The sequence below is a fragment of the Peromyscus leucopus genome, chromosome 10 (assembly GCF_004664715.2).
Source record: "Peromyscus leucopus breed LL Stock chromosome 10, UCI_PerLeu_2.1, whole genome shotgun sequence".
NCBI lineage: Eukaryota > Metazoa > Chordata > Mammalia > Rodentia > Cricetidae > Peromyscus > Peromyscus leucopus.
Window position 1 is genome coordinate 82,902,413 of NC_051071.1, and position 27,208 is coordinate 82,929,620.

At 38.7% G+C, this 27,208-nt stretch overlaps 1 protein-coding gene and 1 non-coding gene across 3 annotated transcripts in view; both read left to right on the forward strand.

The window, feature by feature from the left end:
- Window positions 1-27,208, forward strand: part of Cfap299 (cilia and flagella associated protein 299) — a 513,995-nt gene that overhangs the window by 363,056 nt on the left and 123,731 nt on the right. The gene's annotated exons all lie outside the window — the stretch shown is intronic.
- LOC114695759 lies at window positions 15,698-15,816 on the forward strand. The gene has a single exon (XR_003734910.1). It is a non-coding gene; the product is annotated as a 5S ribosomal RNA (ribosomal RNA).

Below are 27,208 nucleotides of genomic sequence, written 5' to 3' on the forward strand. Positions count from 1 at the left end.
GATCATCCCTGAAAGCATACATACAAGTAACATGCAGACTGAGCAGGTATATAACCACCACATTGATTTCCTCTCAGTTTTGCACCCCAACCAACAGTGAGTGAGTGTTTCGCCTTCCCCACATCCATGTCATCATTAGTTGTCTTTTTTTTTTAACCTTAGTTATTCTGACTGGGGTAAGATAAAATATTGAAGTATACCGCATTTCCTTGATGGTTCGGTATATTGAATATTTTAAACAGTAATTCTCAGATATTTGTGGGTTTTTTTTTCTTTTGAGAACTCTCATTTTAGTTCCATTTCCATTTTTAAACATGGGTTATTTGTTTTCTTGGTATTTAGTTTTCTTGAGCTCTCTGTGTATTCTAAACAATAACCCTCTGTCACATGTGCAGCCAGTCAAGATTTTTTTCCATCTGTATATACTGCCTCTTTGCCTGAATGATGGTGTCCTTTGTTGTACAGAATTATTTTAGTTCCTTGTCTCCTTTGTCAGTTGTTGGTCTTAACACCTGGGTCTGCATGTTATCAGGATTGTTTGTTTGTTTGTTTGTTTGTTTGTTACTAATCTACTTTAATTGTTCTGCATAAAACTTTCATAATGTTTACATACAAGTGGAATGCTAATTTTATCCTCTATTAACTGATGAGCCCATATTTATTGTCTAACCAGAAAAAAAAGTGACTTTTGAGTTTCTAAACTTTTCACAATGTTAAAAGAACAGACAAAATTTGAAGCTATACTTTTGATAACTTATTGCCAGCAATATGTTGTCTATACTCCAAAAAAGGTGATTTTGATACTAGATGCAACTGTCCTAGATTCAAAACACTAGCTTGAATATTAGTATTTGGGAGATAAGTTTTTGTAGGATAGACTCAGATTTATTCAAGGCCAGCTTGGAAGAAGACAGAGAGACTAGTTCTTCTTCAAAGCTTCATCTTCTCCAGTTCAGATTTGGAAATTGTGTTTCAGGGTGAGAAGAGGTAGGCAGACGGTGGTGATTTCTTCAGATAGTGTATGTATTGCTCCTGAACGTTGCATTGGATTGCAGGGACTTGGACATTCTCTGGCTAGTTACTAAAGAAGGGTGTTCTGTAGGCCATCTAGGTTCTACCAATCTAGACAAAGATTATCTTCAACTAGAGGAATAGGAAACAGAAGATGGCAAATAAAAGTGTAGAGGTGTGGAAAGGACAATTGTAAGTATGCCTCCATGATGAAATAATACCTATGAGGGTGTGGTATGCTTCACTGACCTTTATAAATAAAGTGATTAATTTTTCTCTCTACAAATTTGCTTCTAAAGTATCTCCCATGGCCTGAAATTTAAATAAACAGAAAATACCTTGTCAGTCATTATTAGAGAAAAATTGTTGGCAAGCTGATGAACTTCTCATTAAATTCGTATATGTAATAGTCTACAGGCCTAATATGTTCCAAATCACTTTTATGGATTACTAAGCTTAATATTGCACCTCTGGATTGGTGATTAGCAGAGGAAATCAAGCCAAATGAATCAATTTCCCCATATAGGTTGTTTGCATATTCTTCTCTGGTTCCATACAGTCATGATATCAGCGAGAGAAGGACTCAGGCGAGCAGAACAAGACAGTCAATGAAACTGCACTTGACAAACTTTCTGCACAAGAGCTGTGTGGCTCGTTCTCACAAGGGTGGGTTACATGGGATGGCAAGCCAATTTAGCCCAAAGCACTCTTTGTTTTCTCACATTCAAACTCCTATGAAGTTAAATAGAAATATAATCCTTATGTCTTTCATTCATTTCAGCTAATTCAGGAAAACAATATTTTGCAAGCACGTTTTGATGTCAGAGAAACGTGGTTTTTGTCCCTTGAAAGCCACTTTTTGTTGTTGTTGAAGCAGGAAGTCACAAATTAGCATAAAGAACAAAATATAATGTTTTCAAAACACAATTTAAGCCATCAGAATTAACTCTTAAAATTTCAGATGCCTGTTTGCCTCATTATTTTAATTCAAATGTTTGAAATTTGTCTTATCACAACTACTTGACTTGTTTTACAAGAAATTAGATGCTTATAAGAATGGAAAGAGGGAGTAATAACTAATTTAAAATGTAGTTTTCAAATGCAATGGGACAGAGGTTTAAGAATACTTACAAATACTCATTTAGAGGCCTGGCATTCAAAATATATGGTTTTGATGTGGGTGAGCAATTTTGGTTGTGGTTTACATGATTATCTTATTGTTTATTTTTTACCTCCTATTCACATTCTATCATATTTCATCTTAAAAGAACAAAAGAATTATGGGCTTTCCCATACATGCCTCCAACATGGCTTTAACGTTAGTTGCCATGATGTCAGTTCATTAGTGGTCATCTGTGAGTGTGTTGGGCATTCCCCACCACCTTAGAAGCCCTCAGATGCACTCTGGTCTTTCTGCCATGGAAAACAGCCTTTGATATTTGAAACCTCTACTGTGTAGGAAAAGTTCTGGGAAAACGATCAGTCTTTAAAAGGAACCCCACCATGCCTTCCTTTCATTTTCTCATCTTCCTAAATATGCTAGGGAGAGAGTATGCTATTTTTCGATTAGCCTTACTAACACTGTCGTTTAATAATAATGAATTAAGTAATTAAGAGATACAGTGTAATTTAAACATATAAAAATGTAGTAATGCCACATTGTGCTCCTTGAATTATTAAATTGTGTGAAGCTCTGCAACTCTTTTACATGGAAATTTCTCATTAACCTTAGATGAGAATCTAGAAACACCTCTTTATTTTTCTACTAAAAAATTAAATGGCAACAGTGCTAAATAAGTGTGCTTTTTAAAAAAAAAACAAAAAGGTCTATGAAATGATGTGCAATGAATAAATAAGAACTTTGCATAATCTCATATAATCTGCCTTTTAATATTCAAATAACATTTCAAATTCACACATACATTCAGTGATAGGGGCATAATTCAAACCAAATACTTTGGACTTACAATTTTCTGTGTATCATTTTACTCAATATAGTCACTCTAGAGATTGTGGAAGAACTCACCATTTGTTATAGTGGATAAAATTATACTAGTGATTACAATATGGTTTAATAGGGATAACTATTAACATACATATAGGTAAGGGAGCAGAATCAGCAAACAAACCATTGAAATACATTTAGGATTTTGTCAAGGAAATTCCATCCAAGAATTTGTCAAGATTTCCATCCAAGACACAAAGGTACTTAGTAGTCTGAAACTTCATCAGCACTTCATATCATGGAACAGGGAGTTTACAGAAAACTAAATGATTGTGGAACCATAGCCCCATTAAAAGGCCAGTGAGGTAAAAGCTAGAGCCAAAGAGAATTCCTTTAATCCTGCATCTAAATGACTGATAGTGATCTAATACTAGCTATATGTGCAATTTTGATTTTTCTGTTATCAATGTTAAAAAAAAGTCCAGACAAATTAATTTTATTATATTCCACATACAGAATATTTTGTATATATTGTAAATAACAGTTTAAAACATTTTTTTCAGACTACATATTTATATTTTCAAAATGTCTTTGAGGTAAATGTACATAACAAAGTTGATCATCTTATAATCGTTTGACATGTACACTTCAGTTTTATGCCTTTGTGTTACTCTATCAAAATACCTTAGTTTTAGAGATAAAGAAGTCCAAGATCAATGAGCCACATTAGTTCTTTCTTAAGGTTCTTTCTGTACCCTCACACGGTAGACAGAATGCAAAGACAAAGAAAGGGGAAAGATTCTGTGTCTTCATACAGTGAAGAGTGGAAGAATAAAAAGGCCAAACTCCATGTTAAGACTCTTTTGTAAAGATCTTAATTGTGTTCATAAAGCAGGAAGCCCAATGACCTGATCACCCCACTTGGTCCTATTATTACAACATGAATTTGGAGGGCAAATTTATTCTATACTTTGGGGATTTAAACTTATCCACAAAGCAGCCATCTCTACCCTCCATCGTTATAGCCTTTTGATCTTGAAAAACTAAACTCCTGTGCCCATTAAACAACAACTTGCTATTCTTTCTCCTTTTGGTAGCCAGCAATTGCCATTCTTCTTTTTGCCTATCTGCATGTTACTACTCTATGTATCTCATTTTGATAGAATTGCACACATAATCTATTATTAGTTTATTTTATTCTTAAAATTCTATCTATGATCAGTATATACCTGAATTTCCTTTTATAAGGCTAGTGTCCCCCTAAAAAATTCCATATTCAACTTACACATTCATCCTTCAGTAGAAACTTGGGTTGCTTCAGTGTCTTAGCTATTATGAGAAATGATTATATAAACACACTTATTTGTATGATTGTTAACAGTGCTTCAAAACTCAGATTTCAACATAATCCTTTCTCAGTGATAAATATTTTAAATATCAAGTTCAATTTCTTTTCTGATATGTAGCACAAATCTTTAAATGTCTTATTAATTAAATCCAACCCACGAACATTGGGCACCAGATGTAGCACAAATCTTTAACTGTCTTATTAATTAAATCAAACCCAGAACCAGGTATTGGGGTGAATGCTCGAAGATCAGAGGAGCAGAACAGGCCACAGCTTCCTCGTCTCAGAAGTTCCTCAGCTGATCCTGTTTCCTCAGACTGGAAGCCTCTGAGTCCTCATCCAAATGGGTCTCAGCTGAACTGTGCTGCTCAAAAGCCTAAAAGCTTAACTAGGCTCTAGTTCCTTGTCCTCACACCTTAAATACCTTTCTGCTTCCTGCCTTCACTTCCTGGGATTAAAGGCTCTTGTTACCACGCCTGGCTGTTTCCAGTGTGGCTTTGAACTCACAGAGATCCAGATGGATCTCTGCCTTTGGAATGTTATGATTAAAGGTGTGTGTGCCACCATTTTCTGGCCTCTATCTCTAGTAGCTGTTCTGTTCTCTGACCTCAGATAAGTTTATTAAAGTGCACAATATTTTGGGGAACATAATATCACCACACTGATACTAGGTTAGATGCCTGATCTCTTTAAGCTACTCTTTCTATGGTATATTGATCACCTAATTCTACTGTGAAAACTAAGAGCAGGTATGGTGATTTGAATGAAAATGAGTCCCATAGGCTCATAGGGAATAGCATTATTTGAAAGGATTAGACATGGCCTTGTTGGAGTACATGTGGCCTATTGGAGGAAGTGTGGCACTGGGGTGGGCTTTGAGGCTTCAGAAGCTCAAGCCAGACCCCGTGGCTCACTCTCTCTTCTGGCTCTTTTCAGATCCAGATGTAGTCTTCTCAGCTACCTCTCTAACTCCATGTCTGCCTATATACCACAGTGCTTCCCACCATGATGAAAATGGACTAAACCTCTGAACTATAAGCCAGCCCCAATTAAATATTTTTCTTTTATAACAGTTGCTGTGGTCATGGCATATATTCACGGCAATAGAACATTGACTAGGAAAATAGGAAAGATTTATCTCAGTTTATTGTTTCAGAGGTTCAGTCTATGGTTTTCTGTCCCTGTTGCTGATAGGCTTATTTAAAAGCAGAAATATTTTTCTTAAACTTTCAAAATTATAAATTTCTTATTATTTAGTATTAGAATACAATTACATTATTACAGTGGTTTGGATGAGAATGGCCCCCCATCACCTTATATGTTTGAAGGCTTGGTTCCTAAAATACTTCTCTTATAAGTTGCCTTGGTCATGATGTCTCTTCCCAGCAACAGAACAGTTACTAAGACAGAAGTTGATACCAGGAGTGGGGTATTGTTGTGTCAGGACTGATGATACTGTTGTTGTCAGAATGTGGACTTTGAGACTTTTGATTAACAAAGCAGACTGATGGACCATCCTAAAAGGAACATGGAAAACAGTCGTGCTGAGGGTGATATGGACTATGTAGACCCAACTCAAGAGGTTTCAGAAGGAAAGAATCTGGTTGGCTGTCTTAGAGACTATTCTTATGATATTCTGGCAAATAATGGGGCTGCTGACCTGGTCCTAAAAATCTGCCCAGGGATAAACTGAAGAGTTTTGAATTAATGCCACTGGTAGAGTAGATTTCAAGATAGCTGATAATTGACTAGGTCACAAGGTGGGCACTCTTATGCAGGTCTACAATGAAAAGGAGCAAGAAGGGCAAAAAGAGATGCAAAATATACACTTTGAGGAGAAAAGGAACACCAGGAAATGTAATGTGGGAGTCAAGTCTTATGCTCAAGGTGATGAGAAGTTTAAAGAAAAGCCTGATACTAAGTGGAATAAAGGATGCAGTAACGTCAGGGCAAGACTTCACCTAATTCTGCAACCTGTGACAGAAAGAGGCTTGAAGGAATTTCCTAGGCCCAAACAACAAAAGAAATCTTATGCAAATATAATTCAAGAAGGGGGCCAGGTTTCAGACCCAGCAAGCAAAGGAACTTGGCAGCTTCAACCATCTGGTTCTGGCTTTAGTGTCAAGAATATAGGAAAGAGTTTGTGGAATCTTCCTCAATAGCTTCCCTTAACCAGCTGAGTCCAGGTATGCAGCAAGGGAGTCCCCGCACAGAGGCCTAGAGAGGCCATTGTGTTGTGAAAATGAAGTCTGGATTGTGTTGGACACGCCAAGATGTTGGAGATGCTAGAACCATGGGACACGTGCCAGGGAGAGCCATTAACAGGGAGTATAACTAGCCTAAGAGAGAAATGTGTTGCAGTCAATGAAGTTGGAAGGAGTTGTAATTCTGAAGAACACTTTTGATATCCCTCCCTGATGCTCATGCTTGTAGATTAGGATGCAAAGCTCTCAGCTACTGTTCCATTGCCATTCCTGTCTGCTTCCAGCCATGATGATCATGCACTTGCCCTCTTGTAGACAAATTTCTAAACAGTCTTATTAAATAAAAAACACAAAGCCAAATACAGAGGTAATAGCCAAAGAGATCAGAGCAATAGCCATGCCTAGCTTTAGCTCACCACCAGCAGTAGCTTCCACAGAGAGCTTCTTCCAGTCTAACCCATGTTTTTATTGCCTTCCGGTTCTGCCTTCTCATTGGCTTCAAGCCCAGCCACATGACTTCTTTGTCACTGCCTGTCTATACAGACCTCCAGGTCTCTATGGTTGATATCGGGATTAAAGGCTCATGTCACAATGCTTGGCTGTGTCTTTGATGACACAAAGACTCTGCCTGCCATGTGATCAGATTAAGGGCATGAGCTACCACCGCCTGACTTCTTTTTTATGTCTATTTGACCTCTGATCTCCAGGCAACTTTATTTATTAACATACAAATATCACATTTCAGCACAAATAAAATATCACCACACTCTCTAAAAATGTAAGCAAGCCCTGAATTAAGTGCTTTCTCTATAAGTTGCCTTGGTCATGGTGTTTCTTCATAGCAACAGAACAGTAATTAAGACAATAATTTTCCTTCTTTTCTTTTTTCCCTCTAACCCTCCTTATAGATTCCCATCCCCTCATTCTCTTTCCAACTCATGGTTTCTTTTTTCTTTAATTGTTACATATATATGTGTGTGTATACACACACATACACACCCAGCACTCAGTTCACATAATGTTATTTGTATGTGTGTTTTCAGGGCTAACCATTTCATATTGGATAACCAATTGGTGTGCTCTTCTCCGAGGAAGATGAGTCTCCTACTCTCGGCATTTATGAGTTGCCTGTAGTGCTTTGACCAGGGTTGAAGTCTTGTGAGCCTTTTCCCTTTCACATGAGCATGTCTATTGCTGTTGTCTTTCTTCGGGCGGTTTAGGAGGTCAGCCTGGTGAGACTTCATGGGTGTAACTTGTGACAGGTCTAGGAGACACAATCTCACAGCGAATCCCCTGTTCTTCTGGCTCGTACAATCTTCCACCCCAGTCTTCCGTGATGTTCCCTGAGTCCTAGGTGTAGGAGTTATGTTGTGGATGTATAAGTTGTTATTGGGCTCTCCACAGCCCTACCTACAGTTTGATCACTTGTAGTTTTCTGTAATAGGTCCCCACTTATTAAGAAGCGAAACTTCCTTGATGGGTGAGGGCTACACTTCTCTGTGGCTATAAGGGTAAATACTATTAAGAATAGTATTTCATAGTGTATGTATACTATGTTTTCATTACACATTCATCAATTTCTGCATTTTTAAAAGAGGAAGTGAAGATGGCTTAGAAATATCTCAAAAAAAAAAAAATGTTCATTATCCCTAGCACCGAGGGGAACATAAATCAAAACAACCTTGAGTTGTCATCTTTACCCTTGTCAGAACGGCAATGGTCAACAAAATAACTGACAACAAATGATAGAGATGATTTGGGGGAAAGGGGAATCCTCGTTCACCTTAGGTGGGCATACAAACTGGCACGGCCGTTATGGAAATCAGTATGGAGAACCCTCAAAAACCTATAAATAAATCCACCATCTGACCCAGCTGTACCACTCCTTGGCACGTGCCCAAGGGACTCAACTTCATACTCCGCAGATACTTGCTCAGTCGTGTTTATGGCTGATCTGTTCACAAATAACTAGAAAACAGAAGTATTTTTATAAAAAGACAAGACAGAGGAAAGCCGCTTGCCTCGTGGTAGTGAGGGAAAAGAAAGAAGAAAGAAGATGGGGAGAGGGAGATGGTCAAGGGGCAAAATACAGAGTGACGAGATATATATTCAAAGTGAACCAATCCCTGATGTAGGCTCAACCTCCCATCAACCAAATATATAAAAATCAATTAAAAGAATAAAGATCTAGAAGGGAAACAAAGGGAGTGCATTTCATATACAACTATACAAAGAAATATCTCCCCTCCATATTTTCACTATTAATCTATTTGCCTTTGCATCTAAAGTCTCTGTTTGAGTCCCTTCAGGAGACAGGTGGTTAGAGCATAGGTTTTACGAATTTGCAAATCTTGTTATTTCCACCAGAAACTAATTCAGTTATCCAGTCCTGTCCACAATAACACCTTATAAATGCAATTTTGAACTTTCTACCAGCTATGGGTTCAGTTACTAGCACTCACATTTTGACTCACAGATATCTGTAACACTAGTTCCAGGGGATCCACTGCTTTCTTCTGAGTCCTTTCAAGCAACAGGCTTCCAAGAGATGCACAGACATACAAGCAAACAAAATATTCATACAAATAAAATAAAATAAATCTAAGGAATACATAGAAAAGGGAAAGCCAAGCCGAGCGGTGGTGGCACACGCCTTTAATCCCAGCACTCGGGAGGCAGAGCCAGGCAGATCTCTGTGAGTTCGAGGCCAGCCTGGACTACCAAGTGAGTCCCAGGAAAGGCGCAAAGCTATACAGAGAAACCCTGTCTCAAAAAACCAAAAAAAAAAAAAAAAGAAAAAAGAAAAGGGAAAGCCAGATAAATTATTTTATGATATATAATATATAGAATGCATCTAGTATTTTATTAATAACAGATAAAATTATTTGACTAATAAAGACCTGTTTCTATCATTTTGCTATTATTTTCATATAACATTTCTAGCTTGTCTAGATTCGTGTCTTCTGTTTCCTACATTGCTGTCTTTCGTGTTTAGTTGATTTCTTCTTAATGAAGTATTTACATTTTTATGATACGCTCTTGTGTATATCCTGTAGTTATTTTCTTTATGGTTACCATAGGCATAAGATGAAACATCTTAACAAGACAACACTGTAATTTGTATTTATACCAGGCCAGCTTCAAAACCATAAAAACTCTGTTTCTTTATAGCTCCATAAACCTTTGGGTTAATGATGTCACAAAAAAGTCTCCTTTGTATATTGTGTGCTCACCATACAAACTAATCATTCCTGAGATGCACAAGTGGCTTAAAACAATACATGAAATTATAAACCAAAGTTACAATAGTTTCAGTTTGCTCTCACACTGCTGCCAAACTACCATCTCTCTGTCCTTCATTATTTACTATTTACTGTTCCTGTATAGTGTGGTGACTCTAAACAGTCAAGTGTCCTACACGCTCCTAGACACCCCAAAGAAGCTCGTGTTTCCTCATCTGTGTTAAGCCTTCTGAGCAAGTGCCTTCCCTCCTGCACACGTTCATTTATCCAACAAATGTCTATTATGCATTTGCTGCAGCCAACCAATAAGCTAAGTATTGTGAGTTGAGAAACAAGGAAAGCATCCCTCTTAGCTTCAGGAAGGTCCACGTAGAGAAAGACCTTTGCATGTAATGTAGTTTGGTAGGTAGCACCTGTGCCAGTCTAGAAATTTGCCTACCTGCTTTCTTCTTTTAAAATTTTCTTCATTCTTGAGAATTTTATGTATGTATATAATGAAATACGATCATCGTTGCCACATTTCGTTTCAACTCCTCACATATCCCCCATAGGCCCAGCAGTACATCCCTCTCCCAACTTTCACGTCTGCTTTCACGTCTGCTGAGTCCGGTCATTCCTGCATGAACGCATGTGGGGCCACCCAGAGAGCAGGAGAAATCTATCAGCAGCACATCCTCAAAAAGAGTGATGCTCCCACCATCAGCAACTATCAGCTGCCAATGATGCCTCAGAAAGTGTTGGAGACTGGAGGCCGTCTACACAATTTTTGCCATAATTTTGGCTACCTTGATTTGGGGCAGGTCTTGTGCAGATAATCATAGTTTTTGTGACATAGCCCTACCATGTGCAGAAGATAGCATTGAAAAGCATTCTTCCTCATCCTCTGCCCCTTACATTCTTTCTACTTCCTCCTCTACAGTGTTTAGGGAGGCCCCGTATTCTCTGGCGTAACGATATTTTCTTTGCCCTTACCCACCCAACATAACTACATGGGTAAGTCCCTATTGCTGAAAACACCACACACTTTGGCTGCAGTACACAAAACAATTTCAAATCTACCAAGACATTGACTCTCTGCTGGCTGGCTTTCATAGTGCTGGGATGCTCTGTGCAGGCTGCTGGGGGAGAAAAGACATTGGTAGTCTTACTGAGCACTGGATCCTGCATGCCGCAGGACTAACTTGCCAGGCTGGACATGCCCATCGGTGTAAGAGTGGCACAGTTGTTATGGTAACTAACTGCTTTCTGACCAGATTCAAGGTCTGCTCCACAGGAGGGCCCTTCACACCCAGGAATGTAGCCCTGGTCATAGCCATAGTTCCATGACTGAGAATTCATAGGCCTTGAAGTAAAAGTTTCTTTGCTGTGTTCTGCTTTCAGATTAAGCAGTGGGATCATTAGCAATTCTAGGGAAATACCTTGAGAACAGTGGTTTTTAACAGACTTGTGCATGTGCATCATGCATGCACGTGGGAACTGGTCCTCTCCTTCCACCAAGTTGGTCCCAGATGGAACTCAGGTCATAAGCACCTGTACCTGCTAAACCATCTCATTGTCTGGAAATACATTAAAACTGATATTTTAAGCATTTTGAAATTATAATCAATATGTGAGTACATTGAGAAATATGATAATACTTTGGAAAATTGTTATTTTTATACACATTATTTTTATTACAATTTTTTAAAATTATTTATCTTATATCCTAAACAGTTTCCCCTCCTTCCTCTCCTCCTTTTCCCTCCCCCACCTCCTTTCTACCCCCTATCCACTCCTCCCCCATTTCTGTTCAGAAAGGGTCAGGTCTCCCATGAATATCAACAAAACATGGCATCTCAAGTTGTGATAGATCTAAGCATTTCCCCTTGTATTAAGGCGGAGCAAGGCAACCAGTATAAGGAATAGGTTCACAAAAGCTAGTTAAGGTGTTAGGGACAGCCCCTGCTCCCACTCATAGGAGTCCTGCAAGTAGACCAAGCTGTACAATTGTCACACATATGCAGAGGACCTGGGTCAGTCCTATGCAGGATCCCTGGTTATTTGTTCAGACTCTGTGGGCTCCTATGAGCCAAGATTATCTGATTCTGTGGGTTTTCTTGTGATTTCCTTGACTCCTCTGGCTCCTACAATCCTTCCTCCCTCTCAGCAGCAGAATTTCCCTGAGCTTTGCCTAATGTTTGGCTGTGGGTCTCTGCGTCTGTCTCCATCACTTACTAGATGAAGTCTCTCTGATGACAATTGGGATAGTCACCAATCTATGTGTATAGCAAAATATCATTAAGTATCACTACATTGACATTTTTTTCCAATTGTGTTTGGTTCTATCTTAAATTCTGGGCCTTCTAGCCTCTGGATCCTGACACTCCAGAAAGTATCAGGGGTGGGCTCACTCTAGTAGCATGGGTCTCAGGTTGGACCAGTGATTGGTTGTTCACTCCCACAATCTCTGTGAACTCTTACCCCAGCACATCCCATGGGCAGGACAGACTGTACATCAGAGGTTATGTGGTTGGGTTGATGTCCCAGTCCCTCCACTGGAAGTCTTGCCTGGTTACAGAAGATGGCCAGTGTAGGCTATATATCCCCTTTTGCTAGGAGTCTTAGCTGGGGCCATCTTTGTAGATTCCTGTGAATTTCCCATTGCAGGAAATCCACAGATTACTGAGAAATGATTATTTATTAATGGATTATATGGGAAAACAATTCACCAATACAGAATGAGGCAAATTCAGTCACAGAGTCCCTGTGAGGCTGAGAACTGGTCCCATGCTGCTTCACACTGCCTGACTTGGTCTTCATCATCTGGGAGCATAAGAGAGAAGGGACCTGAGTACATGCTCCCCAGATCTTAAGCTAGCCAAGTGACCAACTCTAGGGGCTAGTACCCCAAAGCCATGGGTGGAACAAATGACCAGTATGTTTTCCCTCATACCATGTTTCTACATATTGCCCCAATTGCCCCCTGCTTTCCAGTCACCTCTTTCAGTACTCTTCCCCTCTATCAACCCCCAACCTGATTTTTATGTTACCATCCTCACCCAGCCCCAGTCCACCTAGGAGAACCCTGTAGCATGAAACTTATTAACAAAAACAAACTCAGAGCCAGGTATTGGGGTGAATGCTGGAGGATCAGAAAAGCAGAACAAGCCACAGCCACCTCTCCTGGCCAACTTCTCAGCTGATCCTGTTTCCTCAGACTGCAAGCCTCTGTGTCCTCATCTGAACGGCACTCAGCTGAACAGCTGCTTGAAGCCTAAAAGCTTGACTAGCTTAGTTCCTGGTTTTCACGCCTTATATACCTTTCTGCTTTTTGACATCACTTCCTGGGATTAAAGGCGTTTTTCACCATGGCTGGCCATTTCCAATGTGGCCTTGAACTCACAGGGATCCAGACAGATTTCTGCCTCTGGAATGCTAGGATTAAAGGCATGAGTGCCACCATTTTCTAGCCTCTGTATCTAGTGGCTGTTCTGTTCTCTGATCCCAGATAAGTTTATTAGGGTACACAGTATTTTGGGAAACATGATACTACCACAGAACTCTTCCTTTTCCCTTTCCCAGGGAGAGTCATGTGTCCCCCCCTGAGGCCTCCTTATTACTTATCCTCTCTTAGCCTGTGGATTATAGTGTGATTATGTGTGACTTTACAACTGATAGCCATTTGTAAGAGAGTACATACTATGTTATATGAACATATTTTATATTTTTGAAATATAGTTTTCATGCAATGATGCATAAATTAACCATTTTGCCATTGTTTCATCCCTTCTTTTCCAGTCTGAATTTATTTCTATGGATTTAGTTCTTTGTTTTATTTTTTTATATGCTCTTCATCTTGGACCCCACTACTGATCCTCAGCATGCATGACTACATGGAGCAATAGGGACTTAGGTGTCTATGGAGCTACAAACAACTCTGATGAGTTAAAAAACGGTTGCATTTATAAGAGGCAAGCTGATAGCATGATAGCCACTGTCATGTGAGAGGCTGTGTTATAGTATCACCTAATCTTTGTGCTAATTGTATTGTTATCTACTTTTAGGAAAATTCAGGCATAAGGTAGACCTTCTGTGTGTGTGTGTGTGTGTGTGTGTGTGTGTGTGTGTGTGTGTGTGTGTTTGTATATAAATATTCATCTGGAGAACACAAGCATAAAATGTAATTTTCAGATTGTTAATATGAAAGAAATTTGGGAGTAGGGTCTCTTATAATGGATATTCAGAGGAATATAAGCCATGTATAACTTTTGGAAATTTTTTGTTAACTCTTAACTTGGAGCAAAAATTTTGTCACCATGCATTTAAGAGAGAGACAGACAGAGACAGAGAGAACCACAACTTTCAGAGGAAAGTGAAGGGAGTCTTTCTTTCCAGCTGCATTTCTTTAATTCTTAATATAAATTACTTTAAATTAAAGCAAAGATGTATTTTGCAAATAAAGTAGCAATTTGATTTTGAGTGTCTACCACTGAACTCAAAGATCCCATATTATGCTATGGCAGAATCATATTAATTAGCATAAAATGATTGATTAGCTATAAGATGTCATAAAGTTTCTCAATAGTAAGAAAAACTGTTGATATACATCTTTCTGTGCATTCTTAAAAATAGTAAATATTCATGTTGACTGATCCAACTGAAATTAAGAGTTAGTAAATCCATTCCACAGGCCACCCAGTGATAAACATGTCACATAAGTTATCAGTTAACACTGAGTTCTGCTGAAGAGATTTATCTATATTCCACCTACGCTTCAACTGTTTACAATTTCAACAAAGCACACCTGTAACACTTTATAATCCTATATTACTAAATATAAATCTAACTGATACTTAATGAACACCTGCTATGAAACATGTCCTGTGCTTGAATATAGAGTTGTAAAGGTATCCTTCCTCCAAGAATTTGACAGGCAAGTACAGAGCAAAATATAATATGAAATTCCTGTACAATTAAAGAGTTTGTAAAGGATTCATTTAGCAAATATTTCTTGACTTACTATAATTCCCAAGTCACTCACCACTCTAGAGTGTAATTCTTGAACTATATGACCTCCAAAGTCAGCAAAACTCCCTGTCCTGCAGAATCCGTCTTTCAGTGTCAATGGACCATCAGTGAAAAGATAATTAATAGTAGTGATTGCAAAGACATAGCAGAAAATATAGAGGTTTAAAGATGAACATGGATTTGGCGTGTCCACCAGACGGTGTTGATTTGAACGGTAGAAATGGCAGCCTTTCTACAGGGATGAGAGTAGATAGGGGGAGCGTGTGTTCACTTTTGGCATACTTGTTTAGAAAGTGAAGAAATCCAAACCCTGTTAGAAAACCCCAGAACAGTTATAGGATGCACCACAGTGATGGCTAGCGATCTGAGGATGTCAGTTTTTTTCCAAGTGATTGAAAGAATAAGAAGTCAATTGTATTAATCTTTAAAAATAAGAGTAAATTGCCTTCAGACTTACTCATGAGGTCCCAAGGATGCAAAGTGATGGACAATGTCTTATAGACATGATGGTATATAACTTCTGATAGAGAAATGCCTCTTTATCTAGCTGAAACAATAAGGCTCAATATTCTGAAGACACAGCTGTTTGTTTTAAATATATTAATTAGACCACAACACAAGTTGTGAGGAGGTGGAAATGAGTATAATACATTATAACATTCCATTTTCCTGCTGATGAAGACAGATATTTCAAATAAAATTATTCTTAAAATAATGTGATATGTTTTGCAAATGTAGGACAATATCATGAATTTAACATAAGAATATATTGTTATTAGCCAGGCGGTGATGACACACGCCTTTAATTCCAGCACTCGAGAGGCAGAGCCAGGCGGATCTCTATGAGTTTAAGGCCAGCCTGATCTACAGAGTGAGATCCAGGATAGGCACCAAAACTACACAGAGAAACCCTGTCTTGAAAAACCAGAAAAAAAAGTATGTCTACGGCCATACCTCCCTGAACGCGCCCGATCTCGTCTGATCTCGGAAGCTAAGCAGGGTCGGGCCTGGTTAGTACTTGGATGGGAGACTGCCTGGGAATACCGGGTGCTGTAGGCTTAAAAAAAAAAAGTATATATTGTTAGGATAACTTTAGATTTAGAACTAATAAATGTATCTTCCAGATGTGAAATAGTTATCAAATATTATATTATGTTGTGCCCTACAAATTTTACATCACAAAGAAACACCAGAAACATGATCCGAACTGTCCAAAAATATTTATGTAATGCTTTATAAGTTCTATTACTGAAATGCAATACAAAACAACATGTATAGCCTTTAGCTGGAAAATGCCCTCTTAAAAACCATGCTTCAATACACTTCTGACTGCCTTTCCTTCCTAGCCAAGGTTATAGTATGATGTGCTGATATGATGCTACTTTTTGTGTAGATGAATTTCTAAATGGTCTTATTAAATAAAAAACACAGAGCCAAATATAGGGTGAAAGCCTTTGAGAGATCAGGGATATAGGGAAAGCCACTAGCCAACCTTACCTCACCAAATCTTCAGCTTTCAAATGTGAGTTACTTCCTGTCTACCTATGTCTATATGCCTTGTTTACATTCCCTTTTCAAATGACCTTGTTTACCACATTTGAAACATCTGACATTATTATTTTTCCTCAAAGCTTTTGATATCACCTCTCCTATCCACATCTCATCATGGTCATGAGACTCAATATTAATTGTGTCTCTGATCCAATCCTCCAAGGGTGCTGATCTTGCCTTTAATAGCCTGATTACCCTTTTGCATGCTGCATTTGCATTCTCAAAAACCAAAGATTCAATTATTATCTGTCTAGCTTCTGAATTTGGTATCATTCTATTTACTGCTGAAGACAGCCTTTGTAAGAAATCCATGAAGGATTCTTTGTGGCTTTGTATAACTTTTGTAAATGACTCAATTTTTTTTTCGTGCTTCCTCAATTCTGTCCCATGCATTCATCACCATAGAATTAGGGATTGATTATCATATAAACATTGTCTTTGTATATCAGCATTTTTGTGCTTTTGTGCTAAAACTATATTGCTCCTTTTGTTGTTGTTGTTCATTTTTTATTTATATGTGTGTGAGCCTTTGTGAGTTTATGTGCACCACATATGTGCAGGAGTCAACAGAGGCCAAAGGAGGGCAGCAAAACATAGAAAATTGGAGTCACAAGGGCTGTGAGTGGCCGTGTGAGTGATGTCTTTTGCAAGAGCAGTAAGTGCTCTTAACCACTGAGCTCTCATGCCAGCCCTGTAACTGAATTTCAAGCAGGGGCTTTCATTAAAGATCATTCATTTAAAGTTTTCTGGTAGTCACTTTCTACATTTCCCTGACTGGTCTTATTTTTGCACATGTAAAAATATACGTGTTCAAGAGTCTCACCTCTTCAGTTGATGTATCTTGTTGTAATAAAAATTTGTGTTAATATAACTCTGATTTTACAAAATATCTGTGTAACTCTCCTTAAGAGAGGAAGGACTTATTTTGGTTCACACTATTTCAGGTTCTGTACATAATGCTCACATCTGCTGAGCTGTTCTAAGCTGATGTTAAGGTAGAATTTCATGGAAGAGAGCACATGGGGCAGAAATTCCTTATATTATTGTGGACAGGCAGTGAGGGAGAGGATTCAGGAAAATGTCTAACCACCAAGGACACATCCCCAGTAACTCATTTCCTCCAACGAAGCCTGTTCTCCTAATGTTTTTATATCTTCCCAAAACAGTACTAGCAACATTCAATGCATGAAGCTGTGGAGACATTACATTTTAAATTTTTATAATAAGTGTACATGACCATAATCTCCAGAAAGTGGAGTTTAGTGTCAGATTGTAAGTCATCCTTTTCCTTCATGACATCCTTCCTGTCCTATATGTTTCTGTTTCGAGAGCCCTGATGTTACTCACAGACAACCTGTCCAAGTATGCTATGAACAATTCAACACTGCTAGTGAGAAGTAATAAAAGATGAAGTATTGCACTTTATTTCATTAGATGTAAAATTTAATATGGTATACATAAGTTAAAGTTTCGATATACTCAGAAGTTTGTGAAATTACATTTTACTTTTCAATTTTGATACTTAAATATTGAGTCAAACAAATTAATTTAGCCTTAAAATATGTTTCCTAGATGTATATGTTGACTACTATGACAAAAACATATTTCTTCAGAGTCCTTTCATCACTAATCAGAGTTCTGTCTGAAGAAGGAACTTGGCATTTGTTGATCACAATGGGCTCGATGGCCTCTGTGAAGCCATTTGTGTTCAAAACCAATAGCGTTTCACCTGGAATGACCAATCATAGCAGCATGGCGTTCGTGAGTGTTTTCAGTTACTTTCCTGCAGAATATAACCATAACTTCACGAAGAAGTGTTCAACTTAATTCTTTTCCTCTTATTGAAAATAGATTATTTTCTCACAAAAATATATCTCGATTATGATTCTCCCTCCCTCTACTCCTCCCAGTATCTGCTCCCCGCCCTTCCCATCTGGATCCACTCCCTTTCTTTCTCTCATTAGGAAAGAATAGGCTTCTAAGTGATAATATTAAAATAGAATAAGATAAAAACAAAAACTATCACATTGAAGTAGGATAGGAGAAACCAACGGAAGGGAAGAGCCCAAGAGAAGGCAAAAATATCAGGGGCCTACTGGTTGGCACACTCAGGAATCTGATCAAAACACTAAACTGGAAGCCATAATATATCCACAGAGGGCTTGGCACAGACCTCTGAGGGCTGTGTAATTCTGCCTCAGTCTCTGTGAGTTGATAATAGCTTTGTTCATGTTGACTTAGAAGGCCTTGCTTGCTTTCTTACTGTCTTTCATCCCCTCTGGCTCTTACACTCTTTCTGCCTCCTTTTCCACGGGGCTCCCTGAGGGGAGGGATTTGATGGATATATCCTATTTAGGGCTGAGTGTTCGAGGCTCTCACTCTCTGGTCATGCTCATCGTGGGTCTCTGTATTTGTTGCCCTCTGCTGTAGGAAGAAGCTTCTCTGATGATAGCTGAGCAAGGCGCTGATCTATGAGGCTAGCAGTTTCAATTCAGTTGTTTATTCCAAAATGCCCTAACTGCACTTACAATTTTGACATGCTGGGGACTGATTGAACTTTGTGGAGTCGAGGTCTTTGGCGTCAGTCTGATACATGTTCAGCCACAGTGCGTTTGCCTGGAGGGCACAGTGACCCTTTCTGTCCCTCTATGAAATAAGCCTAATTTAAGAGGTGGTTAACGTGCCATCCCATGTTCTACACATGGTTGACATTAGCTAATGTGATTTTTCAAGCATCTCTTAGGTGTGACACATTTAGGAATAAATGCCTGTGAGGGTCTTGATCCTGAGAACCACAATTACAGGTTAGAGCCTATTCTCCATCTCCATTTGTGGCTTAGTCTTAATGTGGTCATGGTCCATCGTCAAATGATTTACAATCACACGGACTTACCGCTGACTTCTGCCTCTTATAAGCATTATAAATTCATATGCACACCTTCCAGATGCACGGGAAATGCAGAGACGTTCTCATAATGGATTATTCAGACCATTTGTGTGGGGAGATCCAAAGCAAAACCAGCTTTTACATATGGCATCCATAGCTGTAACGTTATTTTATTGTAAGTCTTCAGATGAAGCAAAGATGTCCTTGACAAAGACAAAAAAAAGAAAAAGAAAAAAAGCCAACAATCTATTTATAGCTCGAGCTGTCAAATTTAGAGTAAACCTTTTGCCTCTAACCACATTTGGTGCAGAACTCTTCTCACTAATTGCAGGCTACTCCTGCTCCGCTTGGAGACATCTGTACTGTGGCACACCCTATAATTATATGGGAAGGGATCACTCATGATTCTGTTGATAGTGTATTATAACTAAAACCTTCGGGTGGGAATGGGGAAAATGAATTGTTTCAATACAGGGAACAAATAGTGCAAATTTTAAGGAAGGAAAATTGTCCTCAGAATGAACCATACACATGGTATGTAAGGATGTTTTGTAGCCTTTAAACTCTGTGAAAGAGAAAAAGGAGAAGAGAAAGAGGATGTCTACACATGAGTCATATTCACCACCATGCTAGTGCAAGCCCTATAACCTCCAGATAAATTATTGAGAGAAAAAAATCCCCACACAAAAGCTTCCTGATCAGTTGCATAATGCTCGCGCCCGCGCCCCGCCCCCCGGCCCCCACCCCCCCCGGCCCGGCCCCTTCCCCCGCCCTATTCTTTACGATGAGCATTGGTGCACACTTTCCAATTCTGTTCTATCCTATTGCATATCCTCTCCAAACCTCCAGGATTGGAGACCAGGTCTCCTAACCTGACATCCACACCTCCCTCACCTTCTTCTCCTTCATCTAGACCCCCTCCTGTGGCATTGCATCTGCATCGACACAGTGGCATCTCATGTGACCACTTCAGTTCAAACTCTTCTTCTTTCTAGTCCAGTACCTCCCTGGATAGTGGCTTAAAAACTCAGTCTTAATAGTTGCACCTGTAAAGTGGGTCTAATAATGGCATCCACATCGTAGGGTTTTCCTGAGATCTGAAGATAATAATACGTGTAAAGCAAAGCCCTGTCTGGCACACCGGTGCACACTCAAAAATTGACAGCTGCTGCCTTCTTTGTTGTTGTCTCTTGTCAGAGGACACATCAGGAATCCTCTCACTGAATCCTTCCCGGGGAAGGATTTGCTAGCTACCCATGTTTGAGTGACATTTAAATTTGGCATACGTGTAGACCGCTCTTGCTACCCAATATCTTTGTGTTTACACTTGCTGTGTTACCTCCCTACCTCGGAAGGCATTTAATCAGAGTTCTCTGCCTGATCGTCTTCAGTGGGTTGAATAATTCTGCCCCCTGCCTTACTCTTAGCTCTACAAATATCAGATGGATACTAAAGCCCAGAGTGTGACCTTATTTTAAAATAATGTCTTGGCACATGCGATAAGTTAAGAATCTAGAGATGAAGCCTCTGGGGCTTAGTGTGAGCCCTTCATCCATCAACGGTTGTCTTTCTCAGAAGAAGACAGAAGAGATGATGGCTTGAAAATGGGAGAGAAAGATTGGGCAACACATCTACCAGCCTGGCAGCACTCAACATCTCTAGCAGCCACCGAAAGCTAACAGGGGAAATGGGATGTTGTTACATGTACATCCTCCAGAATGAACTGCCTCTGCCCAAATCTTATTTCAGACTACTGGCCTCTAGATTCGTGAGACCATAAATTTCCGCTTTGTTATAAAATACGCAATTTGTGGTCGTTCGCTATAGCAGCCACAGAAAACAAATATGTGAACATACCTCCGTCTTACAAAACTCTGTTCTGTCTCCAGCTGAGTGGTGAACCTGTCACTGAACCTGACACACATGTTCCCCACTCAGAACATTCACTAGAACGTGCAGCGTGCTCAACTATGTTCTTAGCTTCCTGTTCTCTTGCCTTGACGAGTCTAATTCTTGTCTCTATACCAGCACAGTCTTTGTAAGGATGGAAACCGAACCTTATACAGTTTTATAGAACATAGTAATTTCAGTACTAGAGATTGACAGATGATCGTGGAGTCCTCCAAATCACTCCTGAACTCTTGGGATCATGTGTAGAAAGCTCTAAGTATCTGCCATAGAAACAACTTAAACTGCAGTTGCCCTTCACCAACTACAAACTGTATTTTTAGACTGATACTTCTTAAATGACATGGAATTTCAAGCATGTTTATGCAATATCCATTGCAAAACACATTCCTAAACCAAATATACATATAAATGTCCACTATATGTAGTTATTGTGTAAAACATGGTTTGATTATATACATTGTTATCAGAGAAAGTAATAATTTGTGTCTCATATTAATTTTCTACCCAGTAGATGAAAACATTTGTATGCTTTGAAACATTAACCCAGCTGGGCAGCTGTGGCACACACCTTTAATCCCAGCACTCAGGAGGCAGAGCCAGGCAGATCTCTGTGGGTTCAAGACCAGCCTGGTCTACAGAGCAAGATCCAGGACAGGCACCAAAACTACCCAGAGAAACCCTGTCTCGAAAAACAAAAACAAAAACAAAAAACAAACAACAACAAAAAAAGAACCATTAACCTGAAATTGTCACCTATCTAGTGTGGTAGGAATATTAGGAGCATTTAAAATGATTGCTAATAATTAGTACTTTAAAGACTATAGTCAAGGCCTTGGGCTTGATCTCTGATGGTCTGGTTAATTTTCTACCACTTTCAAGTTACAATCTGTCTTTTCCACTATAGCTGACTTAGTCATACATCTGTGGTCACTTAGAGAAATGACCTCCCGATACTAGGTCAGCTGTGTCTGCTTTGTGTTGACAGTGTGGTGAGTAGAGAGGCTGCCCTGCTGGGTAATACATTGTAAAGGCTTTGGAATACTGGGGCTTGGGAGCCTAATCTTGTGTGAATAGCAAGTTCAGCTCCAGAAAACAGACGTGAAGGACAACAGATGTAAAAGCACAATGGGACATATGAAGAGATAAGAAATTTAGCAACTCTATAGTTAAATAAGAATACTATGGGATGTAATAACTATGAAAAATATGAGAGATGTGGGGTTGAAGAATGATTTTTGAATAAAGGAAATCTGAATAACAAAAGGACCATGTGAAAGACTGCACAATTCCAGAGTGGGAAGTAAAGTCTTTTTTTAAGGAGAAAGAGAAGAAAATATTCATACATTAGAAGCTTTTCTAACATGACAGTTTGTAAAAAGTGGTGAAAATTATGTGTCTATGATCTGTGCCCAGCAAGAAGACCAATGAGTCACAGCTGGAATGAGCTGCCTTCCTATCATGGATTTTGATCACCACTTATGTGTCACAGCTTTTCTGGCAGGCGCAGTAACTGGCTCCCATGAGACTGCAGGTTGGGTAGACACACTGGCACTATTGAAGACACGGTGACAGATGTTTTCACAGAGGCTTGCATATGGACTGTTAATGCTGCACATAAAATGAGTCCCTCCCACATCCTGGAATCAACTAAGAAGAGCTGCCCAGATGCTGGGACACATACGAGGGAGAAGGAGGATCTAAAAGACTGTTGATGGGAGCACTAAAGTCTACCATGGAAAATTGCTTTCGTTTATTCCACTTATTTATTTAGTTTCTAGTGAACCTACTATGATTTCCAAGGCACTGAAGAGACTAAGAAAACATGTCACACTCTCATCTAACCTCAACCCTGCATGGAGATAACCCGTGTACTGGAACTGGCATCATTAGTTAAATTGCAACTGATAAAAATGTTTGCTTAAGAAACAAGTAGAGTATTTATAATTAAAAATTGGATGGCAACAGTGAAAATTCTTTTATTAAGACAGGGTTTCTCTGTGCAGCTTTAGAGCCTGTCCTGGAACTCACTCTGTAGACTGGCCTGGAACTCACAGAGATCTGTCTGCCTCTGCCTCCCCAGTGCTGGGATTAAAGGTGTATGCCACCACCACCCACCAGTGAAAATTCTTAACCATTATTTACATGAATAACCCTCAGATCACCTTGTCCCAAAGTATGGCTGCAGGATAATGTAATGTAATGGGTGTTGATTTCATATTTCATTTTTGAATCTAATAGTATCACAAAAATATTCTCAAGGCATGCTCATTGAAGCTGATGGGAATTTATTTCTACAAGAGAATATTGAAATGTTCCACACTATGCTATTGGTCTGTGGATGATGTAATACAATTAATAGAATTCTTGTCTTGCTTACATAAGGGCCTGGGTTCAATCCTCAGCACTACATAAACTCCATGTGGAGGCATACACCTGCAATCCTAACACTCAGGAGGTAGAGTCTGGAGATCAATAGCTCAAGGTCAAACATATACATTGTACTAACAGTCAGTTTGTGTCCAGCCAGAGCACAGGAGACCTTGTCTCCAAACTAACACATGAACAACAAAAAACACCACATGAGATAGAACTTGAATGGATAAAAGTGTTGAATTTTCTTTCATATAGAATTTAGAAGTTTAAGAAAGGAGTTCATTTAAACATCTATTTTGATATATATATGTATATATATAATACATATATATATATATATATCCATAACATTTGGAGGACTTGACAAATAATACTGTCCAAATCATTCAGATAATTACAGAAGTTCAAATTAGGTTTGATACTAAGCCTTGATGCAGTAAAATATTTGGTATAAATTCTTACCTGAAAAGAGAAAAAAAAAACGCAAAATTTGAAGTATTTTTAAATTCCTTGGATTATTGTGAAATCACTCAATTAATTCATCTACATTTCTTGCCAGTGTAAAATAAAAGCAGACTACATTTGCTCCTCCTCCCTCATTAATGACCTACATTTAAAAAGTTAGTGTACTTACTCAATGCAGGGCAACCTTTTGTGATTGTTTACATGGCAGCTAATTCTCAAAGTACTGGAAAGTCTTACTTAGCCTAATAACTTCTCTTTTTATGTGCCCTGCCGTGGCTCTTTCCCAAACTCCGAGGAGAACACTACTTCCTAAAGCTTTGAAAAGTGTGTTTAAACAGGTTGAACTCCATTACACTTCATCATTTCCCCTTCAAATGTGAGCTAATTATGTTCTTTCCTTTTAAGATGTTTGTTGAGACATTCGCACGTGTTGCCCAGCAACCTCACAAACTTGTTAAAAGCACGTGTGTATTTTCTTATGCTAGAAATACACCGAAAGTTGGCTCATGGTATCAGATCCAGATGGACATGAATGTCATCATATCATTAGTAAACCCATAAAAGAGCCATCTTTCTACATTAGGGGAGATTCTAAAGACCTTCAGATAGTTTCAATGAAAGAAGAATACTTGAACCAGAACATACATCCCACAGAAAAATATGCAATAAATTAAATCCCCAGTGAATCTTTTTGTTTGGATGAGGATCCTTTTATTATTTTTTGAGACTTTCAGTAATTTGAAAGACTCTAACAAATTTGAACACTGAGTATGTGATTTAAAATATTTCCTTGAAGTATTTACCAAAATTAGTTCTTTTTATTCAGCTATTAATTTTAAATGAAGGTTTAAAACATTTTGGTTGCCTTTCTCAACAAATTAGTTTTGAGCTCCCAAGTGAATACTGAGACTAGAAAAAACAACACAGCACAGTCTAAAGTAAGCTCTTATCTTCCTAAGGACAGTCAACAAACAAGTAAGCCAAGAACAAGAAGAAGATCCCTGAGGAACAGAATTTGCTCTCAGAGTAAAGTCTGGATTGAAAATTCTGACTTCAATATCCATCACAATAAGTAATTAAAATGTAAAAGTTCCAGAAATAATCTATGTACCTTAAATAGATATTCATCACATGAAAGTGCACACACACACACGCACACGCACACGCACACGCACAGACCAAATCAGTCACAAGTTGACCAATGCCATCATTTATTGCATTCAACAAGTGCAAAGTGGACTTGTCAAGTCCAATAACAAACAAAATCAGTCTAATTTGTGTTCAACAGAATCAGCCAAAGTACTAAACAATACCTGGTGACTCAGCAAACAGGCGCATGAACCAAAGAGTTAATAACAGAAGCAGAAACACACCTTAAAACTGGCCTGGGACATGCTTAGCAGCAAAGCAACTTTTGTCTCTGTAAAACAGAGTTGGGCTACTGTAAAAAGAAGTAGAAATCTTCAAAATTAAAAATAAGATGGGGCCAATTGTCTGTGTTTCTTCTCTCTCAATTTCGTCCCTACACCTTTGTGGCATGCTCTATTACACACACAAGAATGGGAAGCTGTGTTGTTTCAGCACGTGGAGGTTCAAGCTTGCTTCTTCAAAGGGGGTAGAGCATGTGAGATGGTGAAGGCAAAGGCAAACATGTTAAGTGGAGGCCACACCAGCTACCCTTGTGTCTGTTGGCTGGTGTAGTCAAGAGGCATCTGGCTTTCCTGTGGCAGTTGGAGCTGAAGGAATGTCTATTTTCTGGCCTCATAGATGTAGAGAAGTAGCCTGTGGGTGAGCGTGCTGGTACATTTCATGGCTAAAGCCTGTGTGATCTGGTGGCTGTCAAAAACTTCGGTGACACGTTATTCTGAAACTGTAGCAGAGGCATGGTTACCTGTAGCCAGCAGCCCTCTTCACGGGAGCAGAAGCAGCTCCCCTGCCAAGCTAGTTCTATGGTGGTGTTCTTGTATCTAATGTCCGGTCTATCCTGGGGCAAAGAATAAAGGGCTCCTACCCTTTGCCACAGCTGGGACATCTGTAAAAGCCACTTCAGCTCCAGGTCTCCCCGAGGATGCACTGAGGCATCATTGCCATGGCATTATAGATTAACTCTCAAAACCCACTTCCCTTTCCTTCCCACAAGTACTGATCCCTAGAGAAGTCTTCCAAAGCCTCCTCCATGCAATTACTTACCCTGAGTACACTTACTGGGCAATCATACCTAAAATAATTCATCTTTCAAATCCATCCTACAGTCAATAGTTCATAATTTTAAATATTCTTCCCTTTTGAAAGTAATATTTTACTAACATAGTGAATGCTCGTAATAAAATATAGAAATGGTAGATAATGAAATAGGTACTTTGAAAAATGAATAGATATGCAAACATTTTCCATATATAATTATTTGTTTGTAACACTAGAATCATGTCACAGAAATGCTTAGATTCTCTATTTTGCTTTTGTGAATTACATGACATAATGGTCGCTGGAACTGATGTGAAAAGTTTCAGTGAAACCAGGCTTTATACAATTTCAGGTCTGAGAAATGATTCTATAGCAGAAAGCCTCGAACATTTCAAGTTAGTGTAGATTCGAGGTCATTTTCTTAGGACATGTTTCTTGTTATTAGGTTCTTGGAGGAATGAGCTTGCTCAAGTGTAAGATTCTTCTTCCCCTTCTGTCAAGGAAGATTGCACTCATTTACCAGACAGACAATTTGAGAGTTTTCTTCGATGATATCTCTTATGATACTGTCTTAAAACATGAAAATGTGTCTAATCTTGACGCATTTTTCATAACAAGTAAAGCAACACTTTCCATGTTTATTGAGGATTGATGAATTTGCTTTGATGAGCTACATACTCATTCTGGGCCATTTGGTCTTCTTGACTTACTATTTTTCTAAAATGAGAAGTTATATCTGAGAAAATACTATATTAATCTACAAACCGATAAATAAACAATAATATATTTTTCATGAAACTTCATATTATATATTCATGAATATTTGTAATAAATTAAATTGATTTTATACTATTAATGTTAAAGCATTAAATTGTGTTATAAATGTGGCCACCTTATTGTGATTAGATCCCTAAATACAAATTGGATTCCTTTGACATTATGCTCTATGTCATTTTGTTAGACTAGTAGCCTCATGAAAAAATGGATCACCACTTATTTTTCTTTAGGACAAACTGGCACATGTACATGGATGTAGTTTTCTTTTCTAAGGCATCAGTGCCTTACTTGGTATGTTCACCA